The 11,106-nt window shown below is 33.7% G+C and overlaps 1 long non-coding RNA gene across 1 annotated transcript; it reads left to right on the forward strand.

Moving 5' to 3' along the window:
* The first annotated feature begins 7,206 nt into the window (after window positions 1-7,206).
* Window positions 7,207-9,830, forward strand: LOC147789253 (uncharacterized). The gene is made up of 2 exons (XR_015411901.1): window positions 7,207-7,314; window positions 9,710-9,830. It is a non-coding gene; the product is annotated as an uncharacterized LOC147789253 (long non-coding RNA).
* The last annotated feature ends 1,276 nt before the right edge of the window (window positions 9,831-11,106 follow it).

Raw genomic sequence — 11,106 nt, forward strand, 5'->3', positions numbered from 1 at the left:
TCCATATTTTTTAAAATTTACGGATCAACTTAACACAAATTGAAAGGTCTTAAAACGTTTGAGAATTATAGGTGTTCTGTTAAGAATGATGCTCTGATACAATGTTAAGAATGAGAAACATCAGTGAGATCAAAAGTCTGATTTTCATTAATGTTCACATCGTTTAACTAGAATACAAACTACAATCTTAGTGATGCATTGTGACTTGTGGATCTTAGTGATGCATGCATTGTGACTTGTGGATATTTGATATTTGAATTTTATATGACTTTAGTCATTAATGTAACATGTATCTGCTCGGGTCACTAACTCAACTAACTCAAAATGGGTTGTGTTAGACGAACACGACTCTCCACAATTGTGTGGTCGATGTGGGACCTTGTGGATATTTGATATTTGAATTTTATATGACTTTAGTCATTAATGTAACATGTATCTGCTCGGGTCACTAACTCAACTAACTCAAAATGGGTTGTGTTAGACGAACACGACTCTCCACAATTGTGTGGTCGATGTGGGACCTTGTGGATATTTGATATTTGAATTTTATATGACTTTAGTCATTAATGTAACATGTATCTGCTCGGGTCACTAACTCAACTAACTCAAAATGGGTTGTGTTAGACGAACACGACTCTCCACAATTGTGTGGTCGATGTGGGACCTTGTGGATATTTGATATTTGAATTTTATATGACTTTAGTCATTAATGTAACATGTATCTGCTCGGGTCACTAACTCAACTAACTCAAAATGGGTTGTGTTAGACGAACACGACTCTCCACAATTGTGTGGTCGATGTGGGACTTTCATCATCCAACAAAGTGCGCCTCCCCTTAATCGAGGCTCGACTCCTTTGGAGTCTTAGTCATTTTTTACTGCCTTCGAGGAGGGGGTTGTCTCCTTTTCTTTAGGAGTTCTTTGTTCGATATTTAAGGATTTGAGGATTTACCAATCTATTGGCACGACTAAGTTTAGGGCATGGCTCTGATACCATGTTAGACGAACACGACTCTCCACACTGGTGTGATATTGTCCACTTTGAGTATAAGCTCACATGGCTTTGCTTTGGGCTTCCCCAAAATGCCTCATACCGATAGAGTTAGTATTCCTCACTTATAAACCCATGATCATTCCTTAAATTAGTCGATGTGGGACTTCCATCATCCAACAGGTTGGTCTCACTCAACTCGATCTGTGTGCATTGTCAATTGAGTACTAAATGAATTGAAACCTTAAAAATGGAGTGAAATTGGTTTGAATGTTGAATATTAATGGTGGGCCACAAGATCTAATAGTGTCCTATGAGATCTTTTTCTTGTATTTTCTTTCACTTTATCGTCCAATTTCTTACCATCTCAAATAAATATGACGTCATTTTATATTTTCATTTTTTTCACTTTTTCTTTTTTTCCAAGTTTATTATAATAAAAAATAGTTCATGCTTTAATATTTAGAAAAAAATTTAATTTATATTTTTTCAATATTAATTAAATAATTTATAATTATTTTTAAAGTTCATATATAAAATTAACTCTAAATTATCTAGATAAATTTATTTTTCTTCAAAAACATATTTAAAATGATTTATGAAATTTTAAAATTTTCTTTACAAATAGATAATATTAAGTGTATAATAAATTTCTAAATTAATAAAATAATTATTAAACTTTATAACCTGTAACGACCCAGACCATCGCTAGTATATATTGTCTTTTTTGGGCTTTCCCTCGAAGCTTTAAAACGCGTCTAACAGGGAAAATTTTAGAGGACGTTTCGTTCTCCTTCGAACGGATTATGGGATCTTAATAATTTTTTGTAAATCGAATTCTAAAAACGTCGCTAACATATTTGATTTTTTTAAAAAAATTAGCTAATTGATTAGATATCGAACCTTAAACTTTCCGCTTTAAATCTAATAATTTTAGACGCAAAATTAAAAAAATAAATGACATTTAACAAAAAAAAATGAAAATTATTTAATTTCATGGACTAAATACACAAAAACATGAAAAAAAAATTAAAATTAAAAAATATATATATTTTTTTTTAATGGAAAAAAAAAAAAAAACTGATTTTATTATCTGTGAAGTGAGTGGCAGGATAGGTTGACTGACGCAGTAGAAAACGTATATCACGAGAAACACGAGCTCTCAAAGGCCTCAACCAAGTTCTGACATCCTACGCCCATTCTTAATTACTTCAATTTATATATATATATATATATATATGTATATATATATATATATATATTTATGATTCTATTGTTCATTTTTTTTTAATTTCAAATACCTAAATTATTTTATTTTTATTAAATAAATTGAAATTGACGTCATTATTATTGCGTAAAAATTAGCGGGGAACTTTGAATCACTGACATCTTGGTTAAAAACATATGTGGTAGTTTAGATTGGGGAACCTGCACCATCTGTTCGCATAGCGTTGGCCCCAATTTGGATGTGATATCCCACGTTGGTTGGGGAGGAGAATGAAACACTCTTTGTAAGGGTGTGGAGATCTCTCCCTAACAAACGTGTTTTAAACCCTTGAGGAGAAGCTCGAAAGAGAAAGCTTAAAGGAGGATAATATTTGCTAGCGGTAGGCTTGGGCTATTATAAATGATATCAGAGCAAGGAGGATGTTCTCCGAAGGGGTAGGCACGAGGAGATGTGATAGTAAGGACGCTGGGCCCAAAAGGGTGGATTTGGTGGGGGTCCCACATCGGTTGGAGAGGAGAACGAAACACCCTTTATAAGGGTGTGGAAACTTTTCCCTAGCAACGACTTTTAAAGCCTTGAGGGGAAGCCTGAAAGGAAAACCCTTTGTAATTGTGTGAAAACCTTTCCCTAGCAAAGGACAGTATCTGCTCAGAGGATAGGGGAAGCCAGAAAAGGAAACCCTTTATAAGGGTGTGAAAACATTTCCCTAACAAAGGACAGTATCTGCTCAGATGATAGTATTTGCTAGCGGTGGGCTTGAGCCGTTACACTAGAGATGCATAGGCAGGTGGACTTGAATATTTCTCCCGAGATTAAAGAAAAGATGGGCAATCTGTTTATCTTTTCAGCAATACCATCCTACGAAACAAACTATTCTTGTGATAGGTCGTGTTTGAGATCTTATTTCGGTTCGATACGTCCACACCACACACAGCCCATCTGTCTATCTTTTCAGCAATATCGTCCTACTAACCAAACTATTCTTGTGATAGGTCGTATTTGAGATCTTATTTTGGTTCGATACGTCCACCGCACACACTAAAATATTTTTGAACTTTTTAAACAAATCTAACGTTATCAATGAAAGTTCCGAAAATTCAAAGGTATTTTTTAAACTATTTTTAAAAGTTTAATGATATTTATGAAACAAAATATTAACTTAAAAAGGGAATTATTATTGAAATTTATTAAAATATAAGTTTAAAAAAATAATTTATAAAAATGCCACGTTGACTCAAAAACTATTTAAATCAGCTATGAGTCAATTAGAGTGTCCCACGTCATGTTCTTCCGGTATTGTGTTTGGATTTTATTATTGGATATTAATGTCGTCATTAATTAATTAATTAATTAATTTATTATTATTATTATTGTCACACATTCCACGTTTCATTTTTCCTTTTTTATTCTTTTAATTTGTGCAACGTCGACCCATTTTAAACCACAAAAATAGAAGCTTTTTCTTTTTCTTTTTTTTTTTTTCCAATTTTCATGCCTTTTTCTAAAGTTAGGAAAGGATGACGAAAGCATTATGTAAGAAATAATTTTTTTTAGAAAACATTTAATTTTAGTGCCTTCAATTGGGTTTAATTTATTTAAATTGAATTATTATGAATTTTTTAAAAATTAGATCTAGTTGAGTTCAATAATTATGGTTGAGCTAGATTGAGTGTTTTTATTTAATAAGGACTATTTAGGTTGAAAATTTTACGGCATTTCTCATAAGCGTGTAGAAATTTTTTCCTAGTTGACACGTTTTAAAACTGTGAGGTTGATGGTGATACGTAATGGATCAGAGTGGATAATATTTGCTAGCGGTGGGTTTGAACTGTTACAAATAGTATCAAAGCCAGACAGTTAGCGGTGTGCTAGCGAAGACGTTGGGACCCCAAGGGGGTGGATTGTGAGATTCCACATTGGTTGGAATGGAGAACGAAACACTCCTTATAAGGGTGTGGAAACCTCTCCTTAACAGATACGTTTTAAAATTGTGAGGCTGATGATGATACATAATGGGTCAAAGCGGATAATATTTGCTAGCAGTGGGTTTGAACTGTTACAAATAGTATCAAAGCCAGATAGTTAGCGATGTGCTAGCGAAGATGTTGGGACCTCGAGGGGGTGGATTGTGAGATTCCACATTGGTTGGAATGGAGAACGAAACACTCATTATAAGGGTGTGGAAACCTCTCCCTAACAGACACGTTTTAAAACTGTGAGGCTGATGATGATACATAATGGGCCAAAGCGGATAATATTTGCTAGTAGTGGATTTGAACTGTTACAAATAGTATCAAAGCCAGACAGTTAGCGGTGTGCTAGCAAAGACGTTGGGACCTCAAGGGGGTGGATTATGAGATTCCACATTGGTTGGAATGAAGAACGAAACACTCCTTATAAGGGTGTGGAAACCTCCCCTTAACAGACACGTTGTAAAATTGTGAGGCTGATAATGATACATAATGGGTCAAAGCGGATAATATTTGCTAACGGTGGGTTTGAACTGTTACAAATAGTATCAAAGTCAAACACTGGGCAGCGTGCTAGCGAGATTCCAGATTGGTTGGAATGGAGAACGAAACATTTCTTATAAGGGTGTGGAAACCTCTCCCTAGCAGACGTGTTTTAAAATCGCAAGATTGACGGTAATACGTAACAGGCAAAAACGGATAGTATCTACTAGCGATGGGCTGTTACAAATTCTCAACTCGAACGATTACTTTTTTTTTTTTTTTTTTTTTGTTACCCTAAAAAATTTGATTCCACAAAATATGAAAGAATGGTTTATTGTTCCTTAGGGTTGAAGGTAGGTTTGTTTATTTATTGGTGGCCCATCAATAAATCATAGGTCTCTATAATACAAGAACGTTGGTTGAAAACTTAGTTTAACCCAACAAAATCATATTATATTTAAGTTTTAATGAAATTAAATATTTTGAGTTTTGAATTTAGTTTCGTTCGGGTCCTTCGTTCATAACACCTATCTTTCTCATGTGGTCGTTATTCCCCACCGTCCCTCTTCGTTTTCTCGATCACTTTCCTTTCTCCTCTTCTTCCTCTTCACGTTCCTTTCCTAAACTCAGAAACCCCGATTCGATCCAAAACAAACTCTCTAGACCTAAATAGTTTTAAAAATCTCTCGACATCCATCGTCATCGTCATCTAGCGAATCAAGTCAGTGAATCAAGCTAGTATCGTCGGTTGGAGAGGGAAACGAAACATTTTTCATAAGGTGAGGAAACATCTCCCTAATAGACGTATTTTATTTTAAAACTGAACTGTTACAGGGAATGAAACTAGGGTTTTGTGTTTCGAGACAAAAACATAGAAGGTGTAATATAATTAGATACTAGGAACGATGAAGAAAAATGCAACGAAGATATCGCCCTCGTTTTCTGTCTTCACGAGTGAGGGTAAAACGGGAAAGAATAGAGAAAAAAACCTGAAGTCACAGATCGTAACACGAAAAAGCAACCGAGAAGGACGATAAAATATAATGTGATAAACCAAAAATGAAAATCCATTTAATGTTAATATTAAGATGATAATTGGATAGAAAAGTGAGAGGGAAATAATGAAAATAAAATATAATATAAAATTAGGAAATAAAAAGGTAAATAATAATTAAAAATAAAAAGAGAAAATCTAGGCACTTTCCAATAATGGGAAAATTAACTTTGGAAGTTTGGGAAGTGGATCTGACTCATCAATTATTATTATAATATTGGGGTGAAAATAATAATAATAATATTATTATTATTATTAAGTTTGGATAAAATAAAAAAATAAAAATAAAAAATAAAAAAAATAAAAAAAAGAGAGTAATTTCCGAGGTGGACCGTACGAGGGGGAGCCGGTGTTGCATCGCTGTCACGACGTTGTACCCTCGTACCCGTCCTGTCTCAACTCCCCACACTCTGACTCTTATCTTATTTTCTCGTGAATCCCGCACTTCTCCCGCTCTTTTCCTTTTTTTTTTTTTATTTATTTTTCCGTACTATGTAATTCTGGGCCTGGGCCCGCTTTCTGTTCCATTTTCTTGGGCCGACAGCCCACCCATATTTTTCACTTTTTTTTTTTTTATTTTAAATTTATTTAATGTAATTGAGGGAGTCCTTAATCTTTAAAATTAATCTTAAAAATATGCTTAAATGAAAATTATTGGTAATTTGTTTAAAAAATACTATTAAAAATTCTAACCATGTTTCGAAAACATTATTACCCTTCAATTTTTTAAATTTAGGTTCGGGAACAGTCAGTGAGGTACCCTATCGGGCTCCTCCCCCAAAAAAAAAAAAATAAAAAAAAAAGAAATTGTACGTGAGAGTTTCCCTTTATATAGCTCGAATAATTCTTAGATGATCCGAGCACCGTCGGATCACTAGGACTTTTGTTTTTAACATTTTTAATATTGTGTTTAAAAAAATTAGGTGTACTTTTGAAACTATATTTTTAAATTTTCTATAAAAAAATAAACAAATTTTAAGAGTATTAATTAAATTTTTAAAAATTTAAATGGTATTTTTTAAACTAATTGTGGACTTTTTTTTATTTTTTATTTTTTTTTATCTAAAATTAATAATAATAATAATAATAATAATATATATATATATATATATATATATATATATATATATATATATTAAGAATTTAAGAATATTTTTAAAATTTGAAATATTTAGTAATATTTTTTTAGAAAAAATTGTAAGGGTATTTAATTTAATTTTTTGAAGTATTTAAGAATATTTTTAAATTTTTAAAAATTTAGTAATATTTTTTAGAAAAAATTGTAATGGTATTTAATTTAATTTCTTTACGAATTTAAGAATATTTTTAAATTTTGAAAAGTTTAGTAATATTTTTTAGAATAAATTGCAAGGGTATTTATTTATTTATTTATTTTTAATTTTTAAGAATTTAAGAATATTTTTGAAATTTAGGAAGTTTAATAATATTTTTGGGATTTTATTAATTTAACATAAAGATTAAAAAAAAAAAAAAAACAAAAAAACGAGGAACAACAGAGTGAGAGAAGGGCTGGAAAAGGGTTTCGGCTCGAACCAATCTCGGCGGGATGAAGCTCCTTCTCCTCTAGGTATGTGTGTGCGTGCCTGTTCTTGAAATTTGAGGTGAAATGACTTTGAATCAAATCTGGTTGGTTGAATGTTCTTGTCTGTAATGATCTATTCCTTAGGCTTTCGTTTATGCTAGTTTTGCGATGTTATTTTTGTAGATTTCGAGCATTTAGAGACAGAGTATTTGGTAGAAATTATCTGTAATTTGGCTTACAGAGTATTTGGCTGTGAAATTTCTTATGAAATCCTTTCCTACCTTCAAAGATCCAAAGTATAGGAATGAAATAGTTTCTGATTACGCAATTTCTAGGGTTTGGGAAAGATTTATGGAACCCTAAGATCATGATATGCCTCATACTATCCATATGGAGACGTTTCTGGAATGGATTGAGCTCAGAGCTCTTGTTAGATTCTTGAGAGAATTTCTGCTATAGATGTCATTGATCTGATCTGATGTGAGGAACGATCCTTGAAAGAATGAGGGAGTTTAGGCTCGAGATTGATTCGCAGTGATCTTTTGTTCCATATTCACATTTGGGGCGTTTGAGATCTCATGTAGGAGAGGGGAACAAAACACTCTTTGTAAGGGTGTGGAAACCTCTCATTGATAGACGCGTTTTAAAAACCTTGAGGAGAAGCTTGGAAGGGAAAGTCCATAGAGGATTATATCGGCTAGTGGTGGATTAGGGTGTTACGAATGGTAAGAGCTAGACACCGGGTGATGTGCGTTGAAGATTATATCTCCATTGGAATGAGGCCTTTTGGGGAAACTCAAAGCAAAACCATGAGAGTTTATGCTCAAAGTAGACAATATCATATCATTGTGGAGACCCGTGATTCCTAACATGGTATCGGAGCCATGCCCTAAACTTAGCCATGTCGATAAAATCCTCAACTGTCGAACAAAGAATTGTGGGCTTCGAAGTTGTAGTCAAAATTGACTAAAGTGTCGAACAAAGGGTGTACTTTGTTCGAGGGCTCCAGAGAAAGGAGTCGAGCCTCGATTAAGGGGAGGCTATTTGAGAGCCATAAGTCTCAGGGGAGGCTTATAGTGTACTTTGTTCGAGGGGAGGATTGTTGAGGATTATATCTCTATTGGTATGAGGCCTTTTTGGGAAGCCCAAAGCAAAGTCATGAGAGCTTATGCTCAAAGTGGACAATATCATATCATTGTGTAGATCCGTGATTCCTAACAATGTGTCGGTGAGGAGGATGAACCTCGAAGGAGGTGGACACTAGGCGGTGTGCCGGTGAGGATGCTAGGACCTGAAGAAGGTGAATTGGGGTGTCCCACATTGACTAGAGAGGGGAAGGAGTGCCAACAAGGACGCTGGCCCCGAAGTGGGGTGGATTGTGAAATTCCAAATCGATTGGAGAGGGGAACAAAACACCCTTTATAAGGGTGTGGAAATCTCTCTCTAGCATACGCGTTTTAAAAATCTTGGGAAGAAGCTCGGGAGAAAACTAAAAAAGGACAATATCTACCCATAGTAAACTTGGGACGTTACAAGTTACTTCCTGAGTTGCAATGGTCGGAATATAGATTATCCTGTTGGTGCTTGGGTGTTCTTGCCTGAGACAATAAATAAATGCAGGATTAACTGGGAAGTTCTTGAAATTATGGCTATTAGGCATTCCCATTCATTGTCATTGTACGCCACATGTTTGACATTCAATAAACGTGAGCGTTAAGTGTAATAGTCCAAACTTATCACTAACAGAGATTGTTCGTTTTAGTTCGTTACATATCACCGTCAACCTCGATTTTAAAACACGTATGTTAGGGAGAGATTTCCACATTCTTATAAAAAATGCTTCGTTAATGTGAGATCTCACAATCTACCTCCCTTCGAAGCCAACGTCTTCATTGCCACACGGCTTAGTGTCTGGCGCTAATACCATTTGTAACGGTCTAAACCCACTTTTGCATGTGAGAGGTCTGTTTCTTACGCTTTTTTTAATTATTCTTTTAAATTTTTTAAAGATTTGAGTACTTGTGAAATTATGTTTTTAATTATTTTAAAAAATATCGATGTTAAATATTATTAATTTTTATAATAACCTTAAAAATAAGATAGGGTAGGGTTGGATTGTGACTCTATTTTCGGGTTGATTGGGTTGATCAAACAAAAGAAAATGACAACCCAAGAATCGACCCGAAATAAATTAAATCCAACAAAAAAAAAAACTAAAATCTTATTAAATTTAAATATCAAATATTAACAAAATGCCATCCTTGACTCGAATTTTAGATGGTATGATTTAGATTAAGTAATTTTGATTGGTTGGATGTCGATTTTCATGGAGTAATAATTACCGCTGTCTGACAATCATGTCATGATTTATGTATTTGACCTAACATGAGAGTTCCTTATTGACTATTTTAATACTAACCCTGTTTAAAACGACTTTCAGGCAACGCTGTGGCACAGAGGTGACGAATAGGGTGGAGAAGTCAGTCGGGCGACTCAAAGACTTTATGTTTTTTATTGATGGGCGTTTCTACACTAGAAAAATTATATATAATTATCATATATATATATATATATATATATATATATATATATATATATATATATATGAAGAAAAATTATAATTATCATAGAAATGGACATTTGAAAATTAAACTAATTATCGTATAAAAAGTATGAAATTAAATGTTATTGTGCACGTGTCACGTTGCAATAATTTAACATTGATTTGTTTTTTTTTCAAAATGGCTATAGTTTATTACACAATTTTTTACCCATTTATTTTTCTTTATCTAAAAAAATATAACATTAATGGTAAGGATGCCTTTAGATTTGATTAAATAATGGAAATTAAATTAAATTAAATAGGTTTAAACCATATGAAAAAAGGACAAGAATTTATATTAATTTTCAAACAACTTAGAAAATATTTATTAGATTTAAAATATTTTAAAATGTTTATCTTTAGATACTAAGTATAAATGTTAGTCTTTATTATCTAAAAAAGAACCAATTTATTTTATCAATTTACAATTATGCCATTTAAACCCAGATGCTAGGAGATATTGTCCTCTTTGAACTCTTCCTTAGGGTAAGGTTTCCACACTCTTATAAATGGTGATTTGTTCTCCTCCCAACCAATGTGGGACATCCCAATCCACCCCCTTTGGGGCCTAGCGTCCTCACTGGCACTCTTTCCTTCCTCCAATCGATGTGGGACTGCCCCCAAATCCACCCCCCCTTTGGGACCCTGCGTCTTTACTGGCACACCGCCTCGTGTCTACCCCCTTTGGAGAACAGCGAGAAGGCTGGCTCATCGTCCGATGTCTGGGTCTGATACCAACTGTAACGACCCTAAATTTCCACATATCTAGAGTCGCCACTACTGTCTCATGCTCATCTCTAATGCAGAATATAACTATAAGAATGCTCATCTTTATTGGCGGAAAAATTTAAAATTTCAAAATACATTAAAACATTAGAAAACAGATGTTTCAAATATCATGCTGGAGTTCAAAATAAGATAAAACAATTACAAATTATATAATTTAAATAAATGAAATGCAAACACTCTATCCTAACCAAGACTAGGAATTTTAAATATGCAACTATCCTATGCATGCGCCACAGTCTCTGGTCACGATGCCGCCGTCAACCGTACATGGGCGCCTTGCCTTTACCTGAAAAACAATATGGCACACGGCCTGAGTATAGAAATACTCAGTAAGTAACCCCACTATAGGGGCCATGCTAATGCAAACACATGCAATTATGAATTAGAGACCTCTAATCATCTTAAGGGTGGCCTCCAGTCTCGGACAAATTGGATGTGCAGTACTT

Source organism: Cucurbita pepo, chromosome 15 (assembly GCF_057944985.1).
Source record: "Cucurbita pepo subsp. pepo isolate OVF chromosome 15, ASM5794498v1, whole genome shotgun sequence".
Lineage (NCBI taxonomy): Eukaryota > Viridiplantae > Streptophyta > Magnoliopsida > Cucurbitales > Cucurbitaceae > Cucurbita > Cucurbita pepo.